The sequence below is a fragment of the Onychomys torridus genome, unplaced genomic scaffold (assembly GCF_903995425.1).
Source record: "Onychomys torridus unplaced genomic scaffold, mOncTor1.1, whole genome shotgun sequence".
In the NCBI taxonomy this organism is placed as follows: Eukaryota; Metazoa; Chordata; class Mammalia; order Rodentia; family Cricetidae; genus Onychomys; species Onychomys torridus.
This window is the reverse complement of record NW_023413552.1, coordinates 650-27549: the sequence shown is the minus strand read 5'-3', so window position 1 is coordinate 27549 and position 26900 is coordinate 650. Positions and strand designations below refer to the sequence as shown.

Genomic DNA, 26900 nt, shown 5'->3' with positions numbered 1-26900 from the left:
CTCCTTAAAAAAAGAAGTTGAGACAGAATTACATCAAATTTACAACTCTGGATCAAACCTGATCTGATGTCCTGCCTCTCCCACTTTGGTGAGGTGCACACCACACACACACACACACACACACACACACACACACACCTCCTCCCTCCCTCTGTAGGAATAATTCCCCATAAGCCAATTAATCTGGGATGTCTTTCACTTGTAACAAAAGGCATCCTGTTATAACCCTTCCAGGTTCTGCTGGTGTTGGCAGGGGAGCCTGGAGCTCTGCTTGGCACAAGCTATCCACACTCCCCTCTCCCAACAAGCTGCAGATACATCCCAATTCAAACAAAAAAGTAAGCTGTTCCTTCCCTAGCAACCCCTTAGTGACTCCTCTTTTGTGGTCAGTTACTATTCAAACATGTCCCAGGACCTATCTGGAAACTAAAGATCAAGCACCGACATAGGCTGAACCAGTTTTGAGTGCATATCCCTATTTACCATGTTATGCCTATGTATAGGTGAACATGCATGATTAAAAGCACATGTAGTGACCCGTCCAGCAGGTCAGGTTATTCGAGGGTCTCGTGGAGGGAACCACCTGAAAGCCAATGGGGGCAAGAGGAGAAGGAGACCAGGTGCATAAAGAAAGACAGAGTCAGTCTGAGTTGCGTCAAGGTCTCATTTATTGGCAGGATGCTGCAGCTTATGAGCAGGATTTCAGGCAGGGAGGGGGAGCAGGGAAAGAAGAGTGGAAAATTTTGAGAAGAAGTCAGGGTGGTCAGGGTGGTCCCAGGTTCTTGCAGCTGGCTGATTTACAGTTTATTCCAGGTGGCCTATCTAATCGTATATTCTTGTGGCTAGGCCAAGGACGCCTTGTTTTAGCAAGTCAGCATGAAGCAGAAAAACTCAAGGGCATAACAGTCCTGGGTCAGTCTCCAACAAATTCCCCCTCTTTTCTTTAAAATGAACCACGTTTGTGGTCAAGCTTTGAGAAGTCTGGGGGGTCTGAAGGAATGGCTACTGGAGGATCACAGGGGCCGGGAGATGATGTCTCCCCAGATTCAAACACTACAGGCGTCCCTGTGGTGCGGGAATCAGCGGACCGAGCGGTGTTTTCAGAGGGAATGGAAATTGATAAGCGCTGAGTGTTAGGCTGCTACCGCACAACCATTATGCAATGGGGCATGTAATCCAGGCTCTCGGGATATTAGGGCAATCACATCCCCAGCCTGTGCAGTCACAGCTGCACTCCAGTCATGCCTGGAGCTTTCCCTCACACAGGGGCAGCCTCGCCCGAGTCAAGGGGTCTGTGTGGGGCATCTTCATCATGGTCCTAATGAAACCAAGGGATGTTAGGACTCGAGGACACTGAACCTGAGTCTTTGAGGGGACTCCTGGCCGCTCTCCTCTGTGTCTAGTCTATGATAGTGAATTGAAATATGCTGTGGTAAGGCCGAATCAATCTGACTTTTGATAAATCGAGTCAGCCGCTGAAAAGCCCAGGGACCAAAGGTGATGAGGAGAAGAAAAATAATCAAAGGAGTTAAACTGGTGGGTAACAGGGTGGGGAGCCAGGGGGATCCTTGCAGCCAATCTTCAAACCATCTGCGCTGATTTTCAAATTCCCCTTTTCTCTGATCTAGCCTTTCTCTCAATTTTTCCATGGATTCTCTGACAACATCAGTATGGTCTGCATAAAAGCAACGTTCTTCCTTTAGGGCGGCACATAAGCCTCCCTCCTTCAGGAACAACAGATCTAGACCCCTTCTGTTTTTTAGTACTACCTCTGAAAGTGAAGTGAGTGACTTTTCAAGGGCTGAAATGGATCTTTCTATAGCCTCTAGATTGGTGGTCATGGCCATTTGTAACTGCATCATGTGGTTGTTTTGTACAAGAGCAGTGGTTCCTGTACCAACTCCAGCAGCAATGCCTCCGATGCCTAACAAGAGGGCAATAGTCATAGATACAGGCTCTCGAGTGTATCTGCCCCTCTGTTCAAAGAATTCTATCACTGAGCTATCCTCATGATATGTGACACAAGGCCACAGCTGAACAGGTACACAGAATTCATGGGAGTTATTAAATATCTGAGCAGACACACAGGGGGTTAATCCGGTGTTGCAGGCCCAGTAGGACCCACTGGGTGCCTCAAGATAGTAGCTTCCCTTGGTGGGTGTTGTCTGATTGCAGAGATGTTGGTGAGTTGATGGTACCGTACCTAAACAGAATCGCTGCCCCGAGATTTCAGAGAGTGTCAATCTATGAGGGTTAGTTTGGCACCTGCTGCTAGGGGAGGAGAGGTTGCTGGCAGCAGACTGAAAGGCGATTCCCTCATAATAAGGGGGGCTGGGGGTAAGGCAAAGCCAGCAATCCAAGGTCTTATCTGGGCTTGTAGTATTTAAGGCCATATATGCTCCTTGTATTAAGCTAAACAGTCTATTATCTGTGGTCTGTGGGGTAAAGGAGATGGCGTTTGGTAGAGAGGAGGAGAGGGAGCCAACCGGAGTGGGTCCTGCTTTGGCTGGGGCTGGGAGCTTGTCCAGAGCTTTGGGGAGGACTGGATTGGGTTTCCTTTCTCAGTAAAAGAGATGTTGAGGGGAAGGGACAGTCCCCACATAAGGGATTGTGGTATATTGTTCCAGTAACATCCACTGGCCCCTGTATAGACCTTGTTATAATTTCGCTTAACAGTTATCAGGTCCCAGGAGGATGAAGGGCGCCAGTAGGAACTTCCAGTTGTTTCACATCCCCATGAGGCACAGAAATATTTTTCAAATCCTCCACATTTATATGCCTGGGCAGGATCCCTACCATCTCTGGGACAGACATAAAAGTCAGACTGGGCAAGTCGACAGCGTGCGGTGGGACTGCTGCATCCAGTGTAGGCGCGCTGACTATGAGGGGAACTACCATGACTTGTATCTAACTCATTTATACCTTTATCTGGGATGTCCCAAGTATCTAATCCTGCAGCCAATTGACAAAAATCAGGGGTCCGGCCACCATGACAAAGGGGCGTGATTGGCAGACGTCTGCCAGACCGTTTCCCCAGTTTGGGAGATGACCTGCCAAGTTAGTCTTTTAAAAGCATGGGGACTGGCCTTGACCATAGATATGGTGGTCAAAATTAAAAGAAAAGGAAGAGCATAGAGGCGGGTTTTCCTGGTCTTGAGGCATGCTGAGAGAGCGATGAGAGTACTCATGGTCCTTCTCCTTCCTTGGGTCGCAGGGGTACCTACAAAAGAAAGATTCATGTCCCAGGCCTAATTCCTGGACCCAAGGTAATTATTCATTTTTAGGGGACCCTTTTTATAGAATAGGTTTTAATTAGTCTTGCGGGCAACCAGCGGGCCCCATTTTCCTTGGTGTCATAGATACATGCAGACCCTTTCCCCCAAATTAGTACTGGATCTGGGCCGCCCCATTTTCCAGTGATGGGATCTTTCCAGAGAACCTGGGCGTATCCTGGGCTGGTCTCTGGGTGCCAGTGCCGTTCGGCTGCAGACTTTCCCAAGTCATCCAAGGTCAAGAAATTCAACACAAAGTGGGCATGTGCAAGCAACATCCTTTGGTTTCCTTTGATAGGGAACAAGGTTTCCTGTGAGCTGAATTTACTAATAGTGTTCTTTAGGGTTTGGTGAGCCCGTTCCACAATGCCTTGTCCCTGTGGGTTATAGGGTATTCCAGTGACATGCTTTATTTCCTATTGCAAGCAGAATTGTTTAAATCTATTGCTAGTGTACCCCGGGCCATTGTCAGTTTTTATACATTTTGGCTGTCCCAGCACAGTGAAAACATGTAGCATATGGTTGATGACATCCTTAGTGGCCTCCCCACTGTGAGTGGAGACACTAATAAATCTGCTGAAGGTATCGATGGTAACGTGTACATATTTTAGTTTTCCAAAGAAAGCGACATGGGTGACATCCGTCTGCCAAATTTGTCCTGGAACAAGCCCCCTGGGGTGGAGCTCGGGCAAAAACATTAGACATTTTTACAGCTTTTGACAATTTCTCTAGCCTGCTCTCTAGTGAGTGAGTACCTTTGTCTCAAGGTCTGGGCATTAAGGTGGTGTAATCGGTGGGCTTCACGGGCAGCTGCGATCTGGTCTTGTTCTACAAGCAGAACTAGGGGAGAGCGTGTAGCAGCATCCGCAAGTTCGTTCCCTAGTGCTAAAGGTCCAGGCAGTCCAGTGTGAGCACGAATGTGCCCGATAAAAAAGGGCTTTGATCTTTGGTGAATCAATCTCTGAATTTTTGAAAACATCTCAAAAGTTGGGGTGTTTGGCTGAATTACTGTGGTGGGTATTGTGTTCCTGAAATATTGTGTGTTCCCCGAAATAAACATATCTGGGGTCAGAGAACAGACAGCCACTAGAACAGAGCCAGAAATGGTGGCTAGAAAATGGGAAGAGTAAGCCATAGCAGAAGTTGGACGGTAGTGATGCACACCTTTAATCCCAGCACTTGGGAGGCAGAGCTAGCCAGATCTCTGAGTTCAAGGCCAATTTAGAAAAAGCTAAGCATGGTGACCCACGCCTTTAATCCCAGGGAGTGGGGGCAGAAAGAAAAAGGTATATAAGGCGTGAGGACCAGGAACTAAAGAGGAAAAAGCATGTAGTTAGTTAAGCTTTGGAGCAACACAGTTTAGCCGAGATTCATGTGGAGGAGGACTCAGAAGCTTCCAGCCTGAGGAAACAGTATCACCTGAGGAACTAGCAAGGTGAGATAGTCGTGGCTTGTTCTGCTTCTCTGATCTTACAGAATTCACCCCAGTAACTGGCCTAGGGTTTGAGTTTCATTAACAAGTACCATTAAGATTCCTATTACAAATTACTGGCACCATTTCCAGGACCTGCAGAGCTCCCACCACATATTTACTGTCTGAATACAGGTTAAGGGGACGTGTCTCAAATGCTTTGAACACAGCTAGAGCGGTGTAAAGCTCCACCAATTGGGCAGACTTAAAGGGTGTTTTTATAACCCTTTGTTGCTGGTTATAAACATATGCAGCTTGACCATTCTTTGATCCATCTATAAATACTGTGCAAGCATTGGGAACTGGCTTAGACTTTGTATTTTTAAGAAAGAGAAAGGGGGTGAAAGAAAAATACTGTATCATTAATTGCAACCACAATTTCTTTTCCTTTCCAAGTTTCAGGATATAAAATTGATGGATCAGGAACATAGGCCCAATAGGTTTTATTCTAGAGGATGGTCATCAGCAACATCAGGATCAGCATCTCTCTGTTCCATATACCGCACCAATCTTTCAGGCAACAAATGAGTTTTATTTTCATCTTGTTAGAAAACATAAGCATGCCCTCATCTCCATATTAAAACAAGCTTGGGGCCCTTCCATAAGCCAGTACAAGGATCTTTACATTTAACTTGAGCAAATTTTGTGGTGGTGCCTTCATGCCAAAATCGATCAGCTGCAGATTTTCTAGCAGCATCCACATTAAAAAATTTTAAAACTATATTTAAAGCATTATGTGGTGACTGGGGGTATAACTCCCCCTGGTTTTATTTATTTATTTTTATTTTTGAAGTTGCAATTTTAGACTTCCATAGGCTCACTCAAATATACTTGTCTTTGAGGTTTATAAGGAATACCTTTTTTTAATGTTCAATTTGCCATTGAGAGCAAAACTGATAAAAAGCTTTATCATTATATCCAGATCCATTATCAGTTTTAATAACTTTTGGTATCCCCATATAGGAGAAACTTTTCAGGCAATGAGCAATTACATGCTTAGTAGCCTCCATTAAAAATCCTGAATAAATATCAATTGTCACATGCACATATTTCAATTTTCCAAATTCTACAATATGAATGACATCCATTTGCCATAAATGATTAGGAAGAAGATCTCAAAGACTGACTCCAAAGTGAGGTACAGGCAAATATTGTGGACATGTAGCACATTTCTTAACATTTTGATGAGCAGTTTCTCTTGTTGAACCAAATTGTTTTCTTAAGCATTTACTATTTTGAAGATACAAAACATGTGATTGCTGAGCAAGCTCAGCTAGAGACAAAGTGATCAGCTGAGTAAATTTAATCAGCTAAAGCATTACCTTTAGCCAACAGACCAGGAAGATTTGAACATGTTCTAGAGTATCCCATAAAATATGGCAATTTATTTAAATGAATGGCATCCTGAATTAGTTGAAATAATATTCTTATTTGCTCATTAATAGTTTTAATATAAGAAACAGTTTCTATAGCTTGAAGAGCTCTATAAATATATTGACTATCTATATATAAATTAAATGAATTAACTTTAAGAACTTGAAAAACCAACAGCTCAACTCAACAACTTGAGCTGAATCAGGAGTAGTTTGAACTACATATCCTTCATCATTAATCACATAAGCTGCTTTCTCATAATCACTTCACGTCTTTAAGACCATTATCATCTGGGAGACTCTTAAATTGCAAAGTTTACCTGTCAGAGCAAGGTGCATTCTTGTGTATAAAAGTATTGAGGTGCAGTTTTAATATGTTATTAAACATTGTTTTTAGATCTTATCTTTTTAAATCTTATTTTTATAACATGAATTATCATATAGAAATCTACCCCAATCCAAAATATTTGAGGATTGTTGCCTCCTTAGTCTAAAAGGAGATACAGTGAACAGATTCTTTAACCTTATTTAAAGATTGTTGTCAGCCACGTGGCTGCCCACTTCAGGATGAGGTCACAAGCCAAGATGGAGGAAGACCAAGTGATTATTGTTTGAAATTAAACAATAGTTACATGCACACATACATACAGTTGGATCCAACTTTCATTCATACCCATAAGTCACATACATATCCACATACATACATATGTATATATTTTTATTTTTAACATAAATATTTTTCAATGAAGAATCATCAGCTATTTTTAAAATGAAGAAAACCAGAATTAACATAACATGGTTAAATCCCATATATATCTTACAGTTTTCCTTCACATTCAGCATAGTTCATATCTTTTCTGATCTTTTATAACTTACCATTTATCTTTAGGTCAGGTCCTTCCTGTGTTTGCTCTTTTGGTTCAGCCTGATATAGACAGATGCCTTTTCTTCTTTTTTATCATTATTTTAATATTTTACTTTTTCTTGCTTTTTAGAGAACATGCAAATTTCCACCAAAGTTCCTTTCCTTGTGGTTTCTTCCCAGCAGTTTAGAACATTGCATAGGCATAACATTTCAAACAAGAATAGAAACTTATAGATATATGCATATATCATAACAAAAATTTATTTTGCATTATATATTAAAACCCTGTATCAATGTGAAACATTTCAGATTAGCAGGTTTTTTTTAATCTTAATCAATAATAATTTGTAATCAGTTCTCTTAAATGATGACAAGTATTTGTTAATTTGTAATCAGTTCTCTTAAATGATGACAAGTATTTCTAACCCATTGAAGTCAAATGACCAGAATCCATGTATTTTTTTTCTTTTTCTGTGGAGGCAAAAGCATAGTTTTTTTTTCCAAAACATCAGAGTATGCAGGCTGGTAGTTCAACATTTTTTCTCAAGCAGTATCAGGACACAGAAGGGTTAAAGTGGGTTAAAATTGGAAGTTGCTGGCCAGCAGAAGAGACCTTGGTGTTATCACAGTGAAGAACTTGGCTTAGGAAGGAAAGGAAGCACAGAGTGCTTGGCTGCCAGTATTCCTGAAAAACCTTTTTTTGTTAACTTCTCTGACTATAATAATTAATAATTAACATCAGATTCCCCTTTGGATGTCTGTTCAGCTTGCTAATTGTAGGAATGAACTCCCTGCGACTTCATCTGCAGCTTTGGTCTCTGCCCTTGAAGGAATGGAGGTGGGGGAGAATCTTGAGGTGTGAGAGAATCTTCATTATAACATTTAGCAAGCAGTCTTTCCCTGTGATTCTGCCTCAGTGCCAAAATCTAACTAGTCATTATCATCAAATAACATTATAAAAGCATCCACATAAAGCCATCTCTCTGACAGGGCAGAATTCTCTCTCTCTCTCTCTCTCTCTCTCTCTCTCTCTCTCTCTCTCTCTCTCTCTCCCTCTCTCTCTCTCTCTGTTTCTTTCCCTGCATGTGGGCTTATGCAGTGCACAGATGACATAAGGTCCCCTTGATTGTGGTCAAATAGCTGGAGGAGAGGCTGGAATCCTAACATTTTACAGTCACAGAGTTCAACAGTGTTCTTTGTTTTTTTTTTTTTTTTTTTTGGTTTTTTGAGACAGGGTTTCTCTGTGTAGCTTTGTGCCTTTCCTGGAACCCAATTGATAGCCCAGGCTGGCCTCAAACTCACAGAGATCTGCCTGCCTCTGCCTCCCGAGTGCTGGGATTAAAGGCCTGTGCCACCACCACCCCACATTATTATTATTATTATTATTATTATTATTATTATTTTGTTTTTGATATTTTCTTTTTTTTTCTGGAGCTGAGGACCAAACCCAGGGCCTTGGGATTCCTAGGCAAATGCTCTACTACTGAGCTAAATCCCCAACCCCTTTTGTTTTTTGTTTTATTTTATTTTACTTTATTTGTTGTTTTTTAGGATAGACCAAGGTCTATGGGTGGAGACAGTGCCCACTACAGGTGGTAATTGTTTTTTTATATAGATGGTTTCTTCCTTCCTTCCTTCCTTCCTTCCTTCCTTCCTTCCTTCCTTCCTTTTATTTTAATTTCCTGTAACGTCTTCTGATCATGGTTTGCTTTCCCATAACTCCTTCCAGGTTCTCTCCACCTACCCAGTCAAATACACCTGAGGTCTGAGGTGTGTGCAGTTCATATACTCAGTACTGAGACTCTGAGGCAGCGAAAAACAACATTTCCTTCTCCAGTGGTTATAAGTTGGAATTTTAAAAAATATTATGAAACTAAAATCTAAAATGAAACAAATCATCTTTATTTAGTTTAATTTTAAAGACAGAGAGAGAGAGAGAGAGAGAGAGAGAGAGAGAGAGATACTACTGTGATCATTAGACAGCTCTGTGTGAATACGGGGTATGACACCGGTCCTGTCATTCAGATTTCTCTTTCCTGAGGTTACACATGTTTGCTTCCATATTGTTGATACAAGATGGCAGCCAGCCACACATTAACTGAAAAAATTTGAACTCTGTGACCTGGCAAGTGTCTGGATCACAACTTCACACTTCTCTCTCTCTCTCTCTCTCTCTCTCTCTCTCTCTCTCTCTCTCTCTCTCTGTGTGTGTGTGTGTGTGTGTGTGTGTGTTCAAATCCAGCATGGTCTACTGGTCTACAGAGAGAGAGCCAGGAGTTTTTGTTTGGTAGGTTTTTTTTTTTTTTTGGTTTTTCAGAGTGCTGGGATTAAAGGTGTGCACCACCACCCACCATCGTCCAGCGAGAAACCCTGTCTTGAAAAACATATATATATATATATATATGAAAGCTTCATCTTCTCTCTCATGACTTTGCCTGCTCTGCATTCACAGGCTCCTCATGCCTCCTACTGCACAGACAGCCCTCTTCCATTGGTCTTGCCAAGGTTTAGCCAGCCATCAGACACAGTGATCTAGAGAATTGGGCACCTAAATCTTCGTTGTTTTTTAAAGCGGGAAGTTAGATCTATAAGTGTACCCTTAGACTGATTTTATTGTGAGCCAGGGGTTGTGTAGTGCTGTGTTTTCATTTTCTTGAGGGATTCTCTCTCCCTTCACCCTCTCTCTCATTCCATATTTCTGTTTTCTCCCATTCATTCCTCATGCAGTGTTTGGTTGGATCTCCAGCACAATGGGCCCTGATGTCCACATCCATCCTCTGGGGGCATCTGGCAGGAATGTGATACACAGAATTTCTTTTGTTTTGTTTTTCAAGACAGGTTTTCTCCGTGTTATTTTGGTGTAGACCAGGCTGGCCTAAAGGTGTGCTGGAATTTTAAAGGCATGGGCCACCAATGCCCTGCCTTGATGCACAGCATTTACAGGCTAGAAAAGTTCAAGGTCTAACCTCTTGACCTTGTGCCAGAAACTTTAGGGAAGAAAGGCTCAAGGGTGAGGCCACAGCTCCACTTGTCTACTTAGATATGCATATCTGTTGCCTTCCAGTTAAGAAACTTGTTAGAGTTGGGGAAAACCTTCATTGCTGATTTGAATTCTGTCATTTTCAGGTTTCTGAGGGGGAAAAAACAAAACTTTTTTTATATATCATATTTTAACTTTTTTTTTTGAGACAGGGCCTATCTGTGCTCCTGACAAATCATCCCACTGCATAGCCCAGGGCTTTTTATGAGCACTGCCATAAAAGTAGTGAGCTACTCCAAATTATTTTAAATATGCTGCAGCTGCTGTGATTACATAGCACAAACAGGGAGACAAACACAAAAATGCTGGTTTCTCAAAGATCAAAGGGGACTTCTCTGGTGGGGAATGGGGGGTGAGGTGCTTTATATAGATGGGTGTTGAGTCTCTTGTGTAAGGAATGCTGGATTCATTGTGCATTTTTAAAAAATTGTAGTTGGTTGTGAGACACTGTGTGGTTGCTGGGAATTGAACTCAAGGAAGACCTCTGGGAAAGCAGCCAGTGTTCTCAAGCTACCTATCCAGCAACTTACTGGATCTCTGAGTTAAAAAAAAAAGTGGCCTGAAAGGCATGGAGTTTCCTGGAGCCTGGGGCTTACCTTTCCCTCATAAATCAGTTCCCCAGCACTGCTGTCTGTTGTTTGTTTCATCCCAAGTTAATTATATTTGTATGTGTTGTGTGTGTCTGTCTGTGTGTATGTCTGTCTGTCTGTCTAGATACAGGAGTACAATAAGTTCCTAAGTTGAGTTCTATCATCATGAAAGGAAAGACAGGGGGGCTAGAGAGATGGCTCAGAGGTTATGAGCACCGAATGTTCTTCCAGAGGTCCCGAGTTCAATTCCCAGCATCCACATGGTGGCTCACAACCATCTGTAGTGAGATCTGGCACCCTCTTCTGTATACATAATAAATAAATAATTCTTAAAAAAAAGACAGGACACTGAGGGCACATTAAATGAACAGAGAATCATATTTACCCATGGTTTGTAAGAGTCTAATAAAGAGAAAGTCCAACCCTCAGTGGTGGGAGTGAGGCTGATCCCCATCTTTCCAGCTCTCTAGGGTCTCTGGACCTTCTCTTTCTTTCTTTCTTTCTTTCTTTCTTTCTTTCTTTCTTTCTTTCTTTCTTTCTTTCTTTCTCTCTCTCTCTCTCTCTCTCTCTCTTTCTTTCTCTCTTTTCTCTCTCTCTCTCTGTCTCTCTTTTGTTCTTTCTTGTTTTAGTGTGTGTGTGTGTGTGTGTGTGTGTGTGTGTGTGTGTTATTTGTTGTTGTTGTTCTTTCCCTCTCTGTAAATACACATTTCTTGCCTGCTGCTGAGGTGGAGGGGAATGCCTTTAATTCCAGCATTCAGAAGGCAGAGGGGCTTTGTGACCTTCTGTTTTGTTTTGCTTTAATTCTGGCTCTCTTGAGTCTTTGAAAACACAGAGAACAAAAAGGACCTTGAAAAAGTATGTCACATGGTGGCTTCCATGTTGGTAAGACCAACAACCCTGATAAGGACAGTTCTTGAAAAATTTAGAACTGTGATCCCCACCTACCCCAGGCAGGCATACAGGCTGGCATGCATGTATATGAGCACGTGCATGCATGGGCACTCACACGCATGCACACACACACACACACACACAAACACATGCATGCACACAGAAACAGACACACACAGACCCATAAATACATTTTTGAGATTAAATTAAAGAAACAACAACAAAAACAAAAACATAAACAAAACCAAAAAGACCCGAATGGCATGAAGTTGCCTGGAGTGCAGGGCTTCTTTTTTCTTTTTTTCTTTGTGTGTGTGTGTGTGTGTGTGTGTGTGTGTGTGTGTGTGTCCATGGCCCAAGCCTATACTATTTTTTGGTTAGACACTCCTGGAGTTACAGAAGAGACAGAGTCTACCTGTGCCATCCTGGCTGCCATGGTTTCTGTATGTAACAGGTCTGGCTGCCCTAGAACTCACTGAGACCCGAGTGCCTCTGCTTCCCTAGTGCTGAGATTAAAGTCCTGTGCCAATAACACCTGGCAATTTCACCTTCTGTTGTTGTTCTGTTTTTTTTTTTTTTTGTATTATGGAGTCATCCTGCCTGTCCTGGAACAAAGTTTCAAGAACTCTGTCTCAAAAAAAACCATTTAAAATAAATAAATAAATACAGAGATAGATAGATAAATAGATAGATAGATAAGTAAATAAAAGATGCCTGAATACAGTGCAGTTTCCTGGAGCCCAGGGCCTACCCCTTCCCTCATAAATCAAATCCCCAGCACTGCTGTCTGTTGTTTGTTTCATCCCTAGTGAATTATATTTGTGTTTAAGTCTATTTATTTAATTTTAACTTTTTTTCCTTGTTGTTGCTGTATTTGAGAGACAGGGTCTATGTGTGTCATGCTGCGTCTCCTGGGAACTCTCTCTCACTCTGTGTGTGTGTGTGTGTGTGTGTGTGTGTGTGTGTGTGTGTGTGTGTGTGTGTGTCTATCTGCACACAGGAGTATAAGTTCCTAAGTTGAGTTCTGTCATCATGAAAGAAGGAGACAGGACACCGAGGGCACATAAAATGAGCAGAGAATCATATTTAGCCACGGTTTACAAGAATCTTTTATGAGCTCAAATACTGCTGGAATAATCAAGAAAAAGTCCAGTCTTCAGGGGTGGGTGGAAGTGAGGCTGATCTCCATGTTTTCAGCTGCTTAGGGTCTCTGGACCTTCTGTTTGGTTGTGTTTTGTTTTGTTTTATGTATGGTGTCATTGTTGTTTTTCCTGGTCTGTAAATACACATTTCTTGCCTGCTGGTGAGGTGGAGGTGAATGCCTTTCATCCCAGAATTCAGGAAGCAGAGGGGCTTTGTGACCTTCTGTTTGTTGCACATGAAAATAAAATAATCTAAAAGGAACATGAACATAATTGACACTCAAGAGCAGGAAAGAGGAGGACAGGCCCCCAGTCCTTATGCATTTGAAAATGAACCCCATGTTGGACATGAGGAAAAAAATCCAGTCTGGAAGCCTCATAACATCCCCAGCCCTGCTTGCTTGCTTGCTTGCTTTTGTTCATTTTTTGTTTGTTTGTTTGGTTGGTTGGTTGGTTTGTTGGTTGGTTTTTCAAGACAGGGTCTGTTTGTGTCATCCTTGCTGTCCTGGAGCTATCTCTGTAGACCAGGCTGGCCTTCAAACCACAGAGATCAAGCTTTCCTCCAAATCAGAGTATCAGCCTGCCTCTGCCTCCCAAGTGCTAGTATTAAAATCCAACAGTGTGAGGCTCCATTACACAGGAGTAAGGGGAGAAGCTGAGCTGGCTCCTGGGATCCTGTCATCCTTGAACCAAAGGTCTTACATCATCCCTGTAACCAGTGGTAGCTCTGACCCATTGCTCCATGCCTGAGAACTTGCCAATGTTAGCCACTGTTCTTCCCACACTGCTGGACAGCCTCAAGGCTGACAAAGCCAGGACTCCTACAATATGTGGTCTTCTCTCTTTCCCATTCACCCTCTGCCATCAATCATTGAGATGGTTCAGTGGGCAAAGGCACTTGCCACCCGATGATGAACGCCATGACCTGAGTTCCATCCCCACAGCCTATATGATGGTGGAAGGGGGAAGTAATTCCATAAAGTTGCCTTCTGACCTGTTATAATCCTTCCAGGTTCTGCTGGTGTTGGCAGGGGAGCCTGGAGCTCTGCTTGGCACAAGCTATCCACACTCCCCTCTCCCAACAAGCTGCAGAAACATCCCATTTCAAACAAAAAAGTAAGCTGTTCCTTCCCTAGCAACCCCTTAGTGACTCCTCTTTTGTGGTCAGTTACTATTCAAACATGTCCCAGGACCTATCTGGAAACTAAAGACCAAGCACCGACATAGGCTGAACCAGTTTTGAGTGCATATCCCTATTTACCATGTTATGCCTATGTATAGGTGAACATGCATGATTAAAATCACATTCAGGGGTTGGGGATTTAGCTCAGTGGTAGAGTGCTTGCCTAGCAAGCACAAGGCTCAGGGTTCGATCCTCAGCCAAAAAAAAAAAAAAAAAAAAGCCAGGCGGCGGTGGTGCATGCCTTTAATCCCCAGCACTAGGGAGGCAGAGCCATGTGGATCTCTGTGAGTTCAAGGCTAGCCTGCACTACCAAGTGAGTTCCAGGAAAGGCGCAAAGCTACACAGAGAAACGCTGTGGCAAAAACAAAACAAAACAAAACAAAACAAAACAAAAACCAAAAAACCACCAGATGGATTCTGGGCATATGAGCAGTGAGTGAAGTCTTACATTATCTAAGTCTGTCAATGGAAACCACTCACGAGGCCCCTTAGCAACCATCTCTTCCTGCCCATAAAAGGAGGTCCTGAGCAGTAACCAGGGGCCATTCAGTACTCAAGGAGCCTGCTGCAAAGCAGCATATCTGCTCTGTACTATCACTTTGCTCCTGGATAAAGTTCCTTGTGACTTTACAATTCGGGGGTACTTCAGTTATTTGAACAACAAGGCACCAGGGACCTGGAAACACGCAGTCCTGATCATGACTCAAAGCAGCCTAGGCAATTGCTGTGCTCCACATGGGGCGGATACCCTACCTCTCTGGCACCCGTGGAAAGGAGTGCCTCACAGAGAGCAGGAGCGGGGCTCTCTGACCGGCATAGATGTCTCAAGCCATTACTCCCGACCGCTGCTGATTACACTTTAGGTCTTGCAATGACAGGGATTGAACCCAGGGCCTCTTGCATGCTAGGCTAAGTACTACTCACATTTACAATAGTCAAGTTACCTGTCCCCAGGTCTCCCAGGCACAGATGCTTTTGCTTCTTCACTGGCCTTTCATTATTAATGCAAGTCCTAAGGGCGATGCTGTCCAGAGGGCAGTGTACTCCAACAGACAATGCATGAAAAACTCAACACACCTTTCCCTATTTATTAGATTCCAGATACATGGGACTGGATGGGAGAACCCCAGGGCATGTGACTTTACACGGGGGCTGTGGGAGAACACATACAAGAATTACATACAGGAAGGTGAGGCGGCAGGAAGGACTGCCGGTTAAAAAATATATACATCTTAAGCCATTCCAGCCATGATATCATTATCAAAAAACAAAGCAATCTCTCCACATAGTGCTTCTCTTTGGTGCTGTTCCATGGGCTTGGACTCTGGGCCCTCTGGTCTCCTCATCACAAGTCTGTCATCCTCACCAGCCATCTGTCTCCCGTGGGTAGTGGAGTCTGGAGGAAGGACCAGGCAGACAGCATAGGCTCTGACCCCACTGACCCCCAAATGAGAGTCTCTTAGTCCTTAGTTATGGCCCTTACAACTAATGAGAAAACAGAACAGAAAGTCTATAAAGCAGACAGGACACACAGAAGTAGGTCTCTCTCTGCCATTGGTTCTGTGTTTCTTATTTAACAAGACGGTTACATCTACAGTAGGCTCCTGAGTGACTGTCCTGCCCTGAGGCTATGACCTGCAAGGTCCATGCCCAACAGCTGGACCACAAGGCACTAGGATCTTTGAAACCAATGGAAGATAGGAGTAAGGAGTCTCTGGGGGCAAGCAAGGGGCCACTGCCTGGGAGGGTGGCATACATCTGTAATTCCAATAGTGAGGAGGCTGAGGCAGGAGGACTGCCAGGAGTCTTAGAGCCAGCCTGGGATATACAGTCAGTCTCAGGCCAGCCTGGGCTTACAGAGTGGAATGGTCTCTAAACCCAGAGAGATGCCAATCATTATTGGCTTGCTAATTATAGCAAATTACTTAATGCAAGATATTCACAGTGGAAAGACCACTGAGAGTGAGGAGGAGCGGGATGATATAGTTCTAATGCAGACTGCTGTGCTGTGCTGTGCAGCCCACATTGGTTGATAATGCCTGGGGGCAGGGGGTATTGATGACTTCAGGAAAGGCACCAGAGGGTAACACTGGGGAGGTAACAACAAGAAAACCCATGTGGCTGAGGGTGGGAGCACTACAGAGTAACGTGAGTCTGAGCATCAAGTGTCCCTATTTGTGCTTCAAAGCCAGAGTGACCAATGGTCCCAGTTTGTCAGTCACTCAAGGAGTTCCTAGGATATGAGACTTTCCAGGGAGAGCTTGGCATTCACAGAGAAGTGGCAGTCTGCTTGTGTGTATGTCTCTACCTGAGATCTTGCTTTCCCTCATCTGTGTGCTGGGAACACTATTTCCTCTCACATTATAATAATGGTGACAATCGTCAATATTTACTGAGCTTTCCTCTAGGGCAGGCACTGGGCTGCATTATCCTTGGCTGATATTTAATACTCACAGGTGCTTGAAGGAGGTACTGTGGAGGCCTCCCATTCAAGGACAGAGCTAACCAAGGTCATGCTGACAGTGTCAGGGATTGTGTGTGTGTGTGTGTGTGTGTGTGTGTGTGTGTGTGTGTGTGTGCGCACCATGTGTGTGCAGTGCCAGTGGACAGTGGAGGCCAGAAGAGGGTGTTGGATCTTCTGGAGCTGGAATTAGAAGTTTGTGAGCCTCTTTAGTCCCAGAGACAAAATTTGAACTCGGGTCCATCTGGCCCAGGCTAGAGCAAGGAACTCTGCCACGTACTGCCCTGCAGCAGGAGTGCGAGTATATGTGCACATGTCTAACACCAGTCTTACCTAGAGATCCCATATTTCTCCCTGTCCCCAGCAGCTAGCAGATGACCTCCAGAAGGACAGAGGCTCTAAGTGCAGACAGATCTCTCCATTACCCAATGCCTCGCCTGGATAACCTAGCTGAAGTTGTAGGGATTTTAGGAAACGGAATAATCTCAAAAACTCTAATGCTAGACAGCCATCTATATGGGAACTTAGATGTCTTTGTACCCTGATGATCTGATGGGAAGGATTGAAGAGCAGAGTAAGACCGTGTTATCTGAGAATTTGATGTCCTGTTCTTAGATCCTAAACATGAAACTGTTTTCCTAATTTTTAAAAAAATATATTTTAGGACAAGGTCCTGGCTAGCCTGGAACTCACTAAATAGATCAGGCTGGCTTTAAACTCAAAAGTTCTCCTGCTTCAATCTTCTTAGTGTTGGGATTAAAGGACTGTGCCACTACATCTGGACTAACCTTGCCATCTTTAAACTGTGTGTGACCCTGGACAAATTCACAACTTTCCCAGCCTCAATTTCCAAAAGTATAAAGTGAGACTATAGTAAAAATTAATGGGCATGATGTCATAGCCAATTTAGCAAGCTGAGCACTCACTACTGTGTGCTAGATATGTGGTTAACATAATTACGTGTGAAAACATTGTGGAGTGAACACTGCTTGTGGTTGCCTAGGCTCAGAAGGAAGCAACAAGCTCAAGGGGTAGATGCAGACACAGCCCTTAGCAATGGACTCAGAATCTGCATCCTTTGGTTTCCGCAAGTAAAAGGCCTAGGAAATACAAAACCAGCGCTGGCCTCCATGACGATCCTTTCAACTCCAGGCCACCCTTGCAATGTGGCCTGGCTTAAATGAGAAATGTCCCCACAGGCTCATGTATGTGAACATCCTGACCCCAGCTGGTGGTGTATTGGGGAAGTTATGGAACCTTTGGGAAGTGGAGCCTTGCTGGAGGAGCAGCTTTGAGGTTTGTAGCATCATTCCACTTCCTGTTTGCTACCCCACTCTTCCTGCTCCCTTGTGTGTGGATGAAATGCTATCTCTCTGCTTCCTGCTGCCACACCAAGCCTTCTCTCCCCATTCCGGTGATGGATTCTATCCCTCTGGAGGCCTAAGCCAAAAATAAACCCTTTCTTCTGTAAGTTGCTTTCTATCACAGGAAGAAAAAAGGACTAACACACAGTGTTCACCAATAACAGCAATGTCCATTGACCCATACCCATCGCAGCCAGCCCTGCCCACAGCCTGAGCTTGCCAGGCTCCCTCTGAGGGTCACAGGCCACCATTACCTGAGTTGGCTAGAGCCAGGGCCTTGAGCGTCACAAACTCCTCTATCCTGAGCTTCTTGTACCTGTGCACCAGCTGCAGGATGGCTCTGTAAAGCTCCAGCAGCCCCGCCAGTCGAGAGTGCTCCTCATCCATGATATAGTCCTCCACTTACACCAGCTTATCATCATAGGGCAGCAAGCAGTACAGGATGCCCAGGATGAGGATCTCCATCCAGGCACTCTGCATCAGGCTCATCTGGTTCCCAAGTGGCAGATTCGAGAAGACTGCAGAAGCGGGAGAAGAGGACAATGATCAGAAGTGGGCCCAGGGTCTTCCCTGGGGCTTGCAAGAGGGCAGACTGGGAGAGGGTGAAGGGGGGTACTGTGTCCTTGCATCTCCAGACCCTGCTGGGGATGGGGGAACCATGTGATGCTGCTTCCGCCCCCTCGGTAAATGAGTCACACGAGAATTCATGGGAAAGACTTACATAATAAGAGCTAGGTCACTGTTGACAGTTACTATCACTATGCTTGTTGGTTCTAGGTCTTTCCCAGTATCTGGAGATTAATTAGGCGCATATGTAATGGAAGGAGCTGCTGAATTAGTAGCAGGATTTGAGGGTGGCAAGACGGGGCCTCTAACTCTCTACTCCCTCCCGCGAGTCTCTCTGTTTTAAAATAACTCTGATTCTAATGCAGTTTCCAACCAAGAAGGAAGATTCAGTTGTCCATTGGCCTGGACAGAAGATCCTGTGACCAAAAGCAGAGGCTGTCAGGAGGAGAAAGCTCCACAGACTCAGCCTGTCAGCCCATGTGTCCAGACTGGTGACATGCTAGGACTGCACTGTCTGTGCGTGGACTTGATTTAGGCAAAGTCGATTAATAGCCTGATTTATGAGAAGGCCACAGAGAAGAATAAGTTCGCTAATTTCAAACACCATAACCACAAAACAGGAGGCAGTTAACTTCTCAGGGGGGCTCACCCAGAAACGGGGAGATTAGTCTAACTTGAGCAAGTTAGATTTATTGAGAGAAGGAAATCGCTGGGCACCAGTACTTGGGAGGAGGATTTGGAGTTCAAAGCCAGCTTTGACCACGTGAGACCCTGTCTCGAAACAAACAAACAAAACAGGGCAGGAAATACAGTGCAGTTGCTGAGTGCCTGACTAGCATGTGTGAGGCCCTAACTTTAACTCCCAGTACTTGGGGTGGAATTAGAGAAGAGAGTCCACATGCCATTTGCACAATGTTCTGTGTGCAACTGAAACTAAGGAAATGTGATTCTAGGCAATTCTGCTAATGAAAGAATTTGTTAACTTCTGACAAAGCCCTGCCTACTCATTGCTTGTGACATGTGGGTGTCATGAGGATGAAAGGCATGTATGAAGGAAGGCCCCACACCACTTGTGGCACACTGTGAGCCACCATCCTATTGCCAAGGATGACTGAGGAAGCTGCTACTATATTTATTAGTGCAGTCATTATTACTTCCTTCTCTTTGGACTTGCCTGGTTCCTGGATGGCCCATCTCTTAGGGCCAGTGAGGAGTCTTTCCTGTTACCCACCCAGGAAAAACGCCTTCCCTCTTGGGGGGTACCCCTGAAGCTGAAGGCCAATTACCTCATCTTTATTTTCTAAGTCTCTTTGCCATTATGAACCATGAACCTGTCCATACAACCAGTGCCTTGGATCACCACCTAGCCACCACACTCTAGAGGAGACCAATCACAGAGGAGGTTGTACCTACCACCTAGGGGGATGTTTGGTGACTGTGCCTCCTTGGCAGGACATGACAGGACACAAGGGTTAAGTTGTACTTCCATTGCTACCCATGTCTCCAGTACCACAGAGGGTATGTGGCGGCCGGTGGGGGCCCAGGAAACCGTAGGTAATAAAAGATAGAAAAGGACACTCAATTTCCCTTATCAGGTCCATGAGTAGGAGAGAGGCTTTGGTGGCATTAATTAGCAGATATCAATCAGCCAGCAGGTGAGGGTTTGGGCAGGAAGGAAAGCAGACTGCACAGGGAAGGGCTGGACGGGAACAGAGAGACTGAGGAGGGTGGGGGCGGCACACAGGGGGGAATTAACACACAGTGAATTACAAGGCAGCAGAGAGGGTGTGCAGGAGGCTTAGCCAGGCTCTGGGGATGCAAACAGGCTGCTGAGACTCATCCCTCAGGCAGATCTCTGCAAGAATGTCACAAGCAGGCTTCTATCCCTCTCAGTGCCCCATGGGGAGTGATGGATTACTCAAACCATAACTCCCAGCCTTCGAGGAGTACCATGGAGAAGATGTCACAGGTCACTAAATGTCATCAACCAACATGGTGGTGCATGCCTTTAATACCACCCCTTGGGAGGCAGAGGCAGGCGGAGCTCTGGGTTTGAGGCCAGCCTGGTCTGTAGAGTGAGTTTCAGGACAGCCAGGGCTACACAGAGAAACTCTGTCTTGAAGAGAAAAAAAAGGAAGGAGAGCGAGAGAGAGAGACAAAGAGAGAAAGGAAGAAGAGCTGCAGTGACTGGAAGGTTCTCAGACCATGCAATCGTAGAGTTGCTCAAGGACAGCCCAGGGAGACCCTGCACAAGGGACCTGGGGCCTGTGTTCTAAAGGGACACTCACTGGGGTTACAGACATGCTCACAAGCCCTAATCTCCAAAAGCCTGGAATGTGTAGACCCCAGACACAGGTGGGGGGTGTGTGTGTGCCATGGGGGCCTGCTGGCCTTCCTGCCCAGGCTCTGCCCATCTAGCCTAGTAAGTAGCCACAGTAGAGGACAGACAGACAGATGCCATGGCCAGACCCTGGCATGGCAGAAAACAACCTGAAACACTTGCTCAGAGTTTATACCCCCATATAAGGGTCTTGCAAGAGGCTGGCCTGCTCTAGGGTTTGGGGGCAGGGCAGGCAGCCACTTAGAAAACTCTTTGCTGCTGTGGGAGAGAGCACTCAGAAGGCTAGCTTTCAACTGCTGGTGGCCCAGCAGGCTCAACCTCTGGGGATAAAATGCCTTCTCTCCGTGCTGGACAGAGTTCTGAAAACCCCAGGCTGCCAACAGTGTTTGCTGTCAGTATCTAAAACCATATTGCTGCTTTCTAGTACTTGAGGAAAATACTAGAAGGGAAAACAGGAGTAGACATGGTTAGCTCCAGGAGAGGACTGGGTAGCAGAAGAGAAACGTAGCATTGTTAATCACATTCAGAAAATATGCCAGGCAGAAAAAGATGGAAATGCAATTTGTGATACATGTACTTATTATATAAACAAAACAGTTCATCAGTGAACCACCACAAAGTGTGAGGGAGAACTATTCGTGTGGATGTGCAAAACACAGGCTGGCGGCAAAGGCGCCAGAGCCAACTGGTCACACCCATCACTCTGCCGGCCACTAGAGGTGACCCTAGGCAAGGCGGCCTTCGACCCGGTGCATCTACACTCCTCTCTAAAATGGGGCTGAGGTTAAATGTGTGCACACACAGAACACTTCTTGATCTCAGCACACAGGAAGCACAGGAATATTTAATGTCTTCACATGATACAGTAGGGGAACAGAGTGATTCCAGAAATGAACGATTTTAAGTTTATCTGTGATCTGGGTCCACCATGCTCTACTTTGCTCCGTACAGGAATCAGGCTGTTTTCTGGTGTATCTCTGCTGTCTATGCTGCCCACCCGTCTCTCACGGGAAGCCACCTCAGTTGGGGTAATGAAGTACACCAATATGCTCAGGTGGTCCTCATTTCACTCACTAATGACCCCAGATACAGACACTAAGACATGAGACACAGAAGGACAAATAAACTCCAGGGCAGCGATATTATGAAAATACAATATCTATGTGTTTCAGACATAGTAACCTATTTAGAGGTTCCAGGTTTTAGATCATCTCTGGTTAGTGGACAGGGCACCACTACAAATCTGTCTAAGCCACATAATGGGAGAGACCCTCTGTACAATGCTTATTCTGTGAGCATGTGGTACCCTCTCTGCATCTGGTTGTAGACCACAGGGTGCACACACTGTAGCGTGAGCCCTGTCTAAAGACTGCTGCACAACTCTAGTCCCAGGCAGTCTGAACTCCTTCCTTCTGCTTGCCCCTGACCAGAATCAACAAGACTCAACATGGTCTTAGTGTGGGCTCTAACATGTGAGCCCCCTAATCAATCTTCAAGTGCTTCCTTTCTCTCTGTAAGCCAATCCTCAAATGAGTGTTCCATCAGAAGTAGGATCAAGTCAGTAATTTAAAAGTGTCAGACACATGGTTCAGCGGTCACTTTCTGACTCTACAGAGGATGAAGGGTAGATTCCCAGTCACCACACAGAAGATCACAATCATTTGTGACTCCAGTTCCAGGAGACCTGACGCCCTCTTCTGGCTTCCTCAGGCACATGATGCACAGCTCTACATGCAGGCAAAACACCCAGCCATACACATTAAATATAATTTTTAATAAAAGGACACTTGGTCTGCCCCTGCCCTTAGTGTGAGCTTCACAAATGGTGGCAGGAGACCCTTATTAATTACCCACACGATTCCACATGCATATGTATGCAAAATTGTCAAGTCAGTGTATAAGACAAAGAAGGGGGCCGCTGCTTACTTCACGTCCTCCTATTTATGGTTCTGGTTTCCGGAGACAGAGAGTCTCTTCTGCTAGGTAGCCTGGCTGACCTAGAACTTGCTATGCACAACAGACTGGCCTCAAACTGAAGGCAAGCCTCTGTTTTTGGAGTGCTGAGATTACAGGTGTGTGCCTCCACACTCACTCTGTTTCTCATCCACAGGAACTAGTCTTTGGATAGGAAATGCTGGTGCAAAGCAGGCTTGTGTCACTACCGGTAACTGTGACAACCATGGCAGCTGTGGCAGATTTGAGTGATGTCATCCTGGGATTCCTATTGGGGTCTTCTGGGATTCCCATTTTGCAGATGGGAACACTGAGGCTCAGAAAAACCTAACACAAACCCCATAAGGCAGATCTAGGACAGGAGCCCTGCTGGTCTGGCTCCAAGTCTATGTCCCCAACAATCACCCCGCTTACCTGTCCCTCTAACTTGGCACAGATGCAAAAGAAAAATATACAATCTAGGAGACTGAGTCTTCTGAATACTCCTTCCCCCCAAGGTGTTATGAGGGCAAGTCCAACAGAAGGAAGATGTACTGATCCAGGAGACCAACAGGTGCCACTCCTGAGTTATCACTCTGACACTATCTGACCCAGAATAGTAAGCTGAGGGCTGGGCCAGGGTGGCTGTGCCCAGTTTGGCTTGGGGTTAGTGGAGCAATCCAGGCTGAGGTGTCTTAAGCACCAGCCTGACATTACATCTGTGCTGAGGCAGCACAGGACAGATTTAACAACTACTGAATGTGTAATCCCAGGAGACTGATCTCCTTACAAAGGATGCACTAACCAGGTGCCTGGCAAACCCACCCAAGGCTTAGAGTGCCAAGGGACCACTTCTGAATCCTCTAGGCTTGCCAAAGGTTAGTGTCGGCAACATCATCTCCAACCCCTGTCCACAGGCCAGTGCCTTCCTGTGGGGCACACATGAGTCTCACACACACGGGACTTGAATTACCTCAATCCACGCTGGCACTCACGAGTTAGCACACCTCTGCTTTGTTGCCGTGTGTGTTATGGTCATCTTTTAGGGCCGCGGCTGACCAAAAAAAACCATGTAGAGTCAGACAGACAAAGCCACGAATCATGTAGCTAGAAAGAGAAGGGGTTCACTGCCAGAGGGAGCAGCATGTCTCCGACTCAGTGAAGCCCAATTCTGGAGCACAGGACAGGACCTTAAATTGTACAGAGAAAGGACCCTAGGTGTGTGCAATATGTAATCAGATGGGCTCTCATTGTTCACCCCGACAAAGAGAGGCTCTCAGTGGAGCAGAGGGTGAAGACTTTCTGAGGGCCTGAAATGCACTGTGCATACACTTCCTGCCCCTGAAGCTTCGAGATCTCAACGCTGAGACAAGGGAAAGCTCCAGCAGGTGGCCACGGTGAGCTCCCAGGTGACGCACTGTCCCAGGATGGACTCCACATCTGGATCTCACAGCCTCATGTCACCCTGTTTAGTTTAACTACAAAGGTCAAGTTCTCTTTCTCTCATGTCACAGGTCAAGTGACAGGCTCAGGCCACACAGCTTCTGGGCTAGAATCTGAACCTGACCCAACTGCTAAGGCCCTGCTCCTAAGCCCTTCCTTCTCTCTGCCCACAGCTAAGGTAAAAGAAGGGAGCTGCTTTCCACTGTAATGCCAATAAACTTCAGGAACTATGTGCTGATTTGACTTGTGGGTTCAAGGAATTTGCTCTTCAAATATTATCAATTCTCTACACCTATTGCAGGTCCTAATAAGATGACAGGTAAATCTGATGAGCTCCTGGCAGTCCATAAACATTACTGACCCTTCTCAATACTACTCCCCTCAATCCCATAGTAGAGAGAATGGCCTTAAGTGGGTTGGCAAGGTCATCTAGGCAAACATCAAAAGCATATCTATGGGACTGGGGGAGCCTAGAGCCCCTTACCACACCTGCCCCAACCCCACCATGACTCACCTGGGATGTGTTTGGCCCAGCCAATGATGACTGCAATCTCCCGACCTGCCAAGTTACAGAGCCTGGTCAGGGCCTTGATATCTCCCTCAGGCATACCAGGGGGAGGCATAGCATACAGCTTGTCTGGTTCAGCCACCAGTAGATATGAAACAATCTTAGTCACTGTAATGAGCAAAGAGGGAGCAAACAGTAAATTCTTGGTAAGAAAGGAAGGGTGAGGGTGAAGCCCTGGGGGTCAAATGTGGCTGCCATATGTCTGTCTCCTGACATCCCAAAGCTGATGGCTGCAGTGATAAGGGCACTGAGATGTCTCCTGCAATTGGAAGCCACTCAGACGACCCAGGCCTAGCAGTACTAGGAGGATAGCCATGCATGGGGACAAGGTCTGGGTGCTGGGGCTCTTATTTCACATGGAGGCCAGTTCTGTGCCATTCCATATAGACAGGCCTTCTGATGAAGCCAGGCAATACCAGGCACTGTTGGCAGTCTTTAGATCCACACCACTCACTACCCACCAGAGGGAGGACAGAATAGCCCCAGTGGGTCACCCACCAACCCGATGCTCCATCTGCCCATGCCAGCGTGTTTCCATGCATGTGCGGGATACCCTCAGGGGTCCCATCCCACTCCCCATAATAATTCATATCAAAGGATGCCAGGTATTCCAGGCTGAAAAGGGCAGGCAGGGTGGCTGCCTGGTACACACTTGGCTTTTTAGCAGGTGGGAAAAATCTGTAAGCTGAGGTAGGGGCTGTTCTCTGAGTCCAGTTGTCGCTTGTAATTCCGGAGCCCTCCATGCACTCAGTCAAGACACACACCTGTCAGAGAAGAAAGACGTTGGTATCAAGAGCTGTTCCAAATCTCCAGGGGAGGAGGCACTGCTTTGGAACTGTAGCCGTGGCTGAGAGCTTCATGGCCATCCAGCCTCATGCCAGGAAGTGAGCCATCATCTGAAGGATCAGCCCAATTTGACTTGCTGGCCTGGTCCCATCTCTCCAGGTACAGCATCCTCCTAAAATCACACTGAAACCCTTAGCCTGAGCCTTCATCTCTAAAAGCAAGACACAATAAAGCCCTCTGCCAAGGGTCCTTACCTTGGTTCTGCTCTGTATCCAGGGAGGGCTGAGATCACAAAGCTGGCAAAGAGGGGCTAGGGATGTAGGTCAGTTGGTACAGTGCAAAGCCCAGCATATACAAAGCCCTAGGTTCGATCCCCAACACTTGCATAAAAAAAAAAAAAAACGAGTATAGTGGTATGTGCCTATAATCCCAGCACCAAGGTGATGACAGGGAATCTACATCTAGCCTGGGCTACATGAGATTGACTCAAAAGTAAAACGGCAGATGAAAAGAGAGAGACAGCTGGGTTATTGCCTCAGCTTCTAGGTTCTTCTAAAGTTCAACCCCTGTTCTGTCCCCTAAAGGTAAGAGTACCCCCACCTCAAGGCCTGCCCTTCCCTTTCCCAGAAGACTTGCAGACCTGTCTGCAGTCTTGACCCGCCCACTCTACTCAGCCCATCCCAAGCTGCACAAGAGGAAGTCAAAATTAGCCACTTGATAGAAGGATGATTTCCATCCCATTCATATTCTTTGATAGTATGTACAACTAGCTACATCCAAACAGTCCCAGGGAAAAGAAGAAATTGCCTAGAGAATGATAGCAATTAAAAGTGACATGATTTTGTAGGTGGGACAATGCCTTTGGGGCACACCCACACCCAGTTTCAACAAAAGGCCACAGCTCACATCCTCTCCAGAGGGCAAAGGCCATCCTGGAGCTATGGATGCAGGAGCCAAGCCCAACAAGAGGGAACTGGTTCTTAGGGAGCTAGTTACATTTCAGCCATGCCTAGTTTGGGGTCATCTCCAAAACTGGCCTTGAAGCTGTAGTGCCCTGGAACTCCCAAGTTGGGTACCTGCTGCCCTGCTTGCCTGACCTTGACCTTGATGTCCTCCCTATGCTGATTCCCTGCCGGTTTCCACCCTCCTCAATACTTAAGGGAAGTTCCTTGTTTGTGTTTCCTGCATTTAGTGTAAACAGCTTAGATGCAAAAATGTAGAATATTCAGTAGCGAACTTCTGCCCTCCGGGGTTCCTCCATTGTGCTGTAAACCTGTATTTAAGGTTCTCTCCCTTCTTCAATAAATGGCATTCGGCATCCCCTGGCACGAATGACCCTCTGTCTTTTTCTCTGTTTTTCGATCCACAGCCCTTCGCTCGGACATGGTAAACTGGTGGTGGTCGCGCGGGTGCTACTGCAACAAATGGAGGTTCCACCAAGATCCGAGAAAGAAGGGAAGAGCTGATGGACACCTGGGAAATTCTGGCGCCAGCAGTTTAAAGAAAAAGGAGAAGGGTGAATTGAAATGGGTGCAGGTAGCTCACAGTTAATTGGACTGCTGAAGCAGGAAGGCACCAAAGGTAAGAAAGAGCAAGACGGCTAAAGATTTA

The 26900-nt window shown here is 45.6% G+C and overlaps 1 pseudogene; it reads right to left on the bottom strand.

Annotated features, from left to right (window-relative positions):
• Window positions 1-15264: 15264 nt before the first annotated feature.
• Window positions 15265-25267, bottom strand: LOC118576331 (annotated as a pseudogene).
• Between the last annotated feature and the right edge of the window lie 1633 nt (window positions 25268-26900).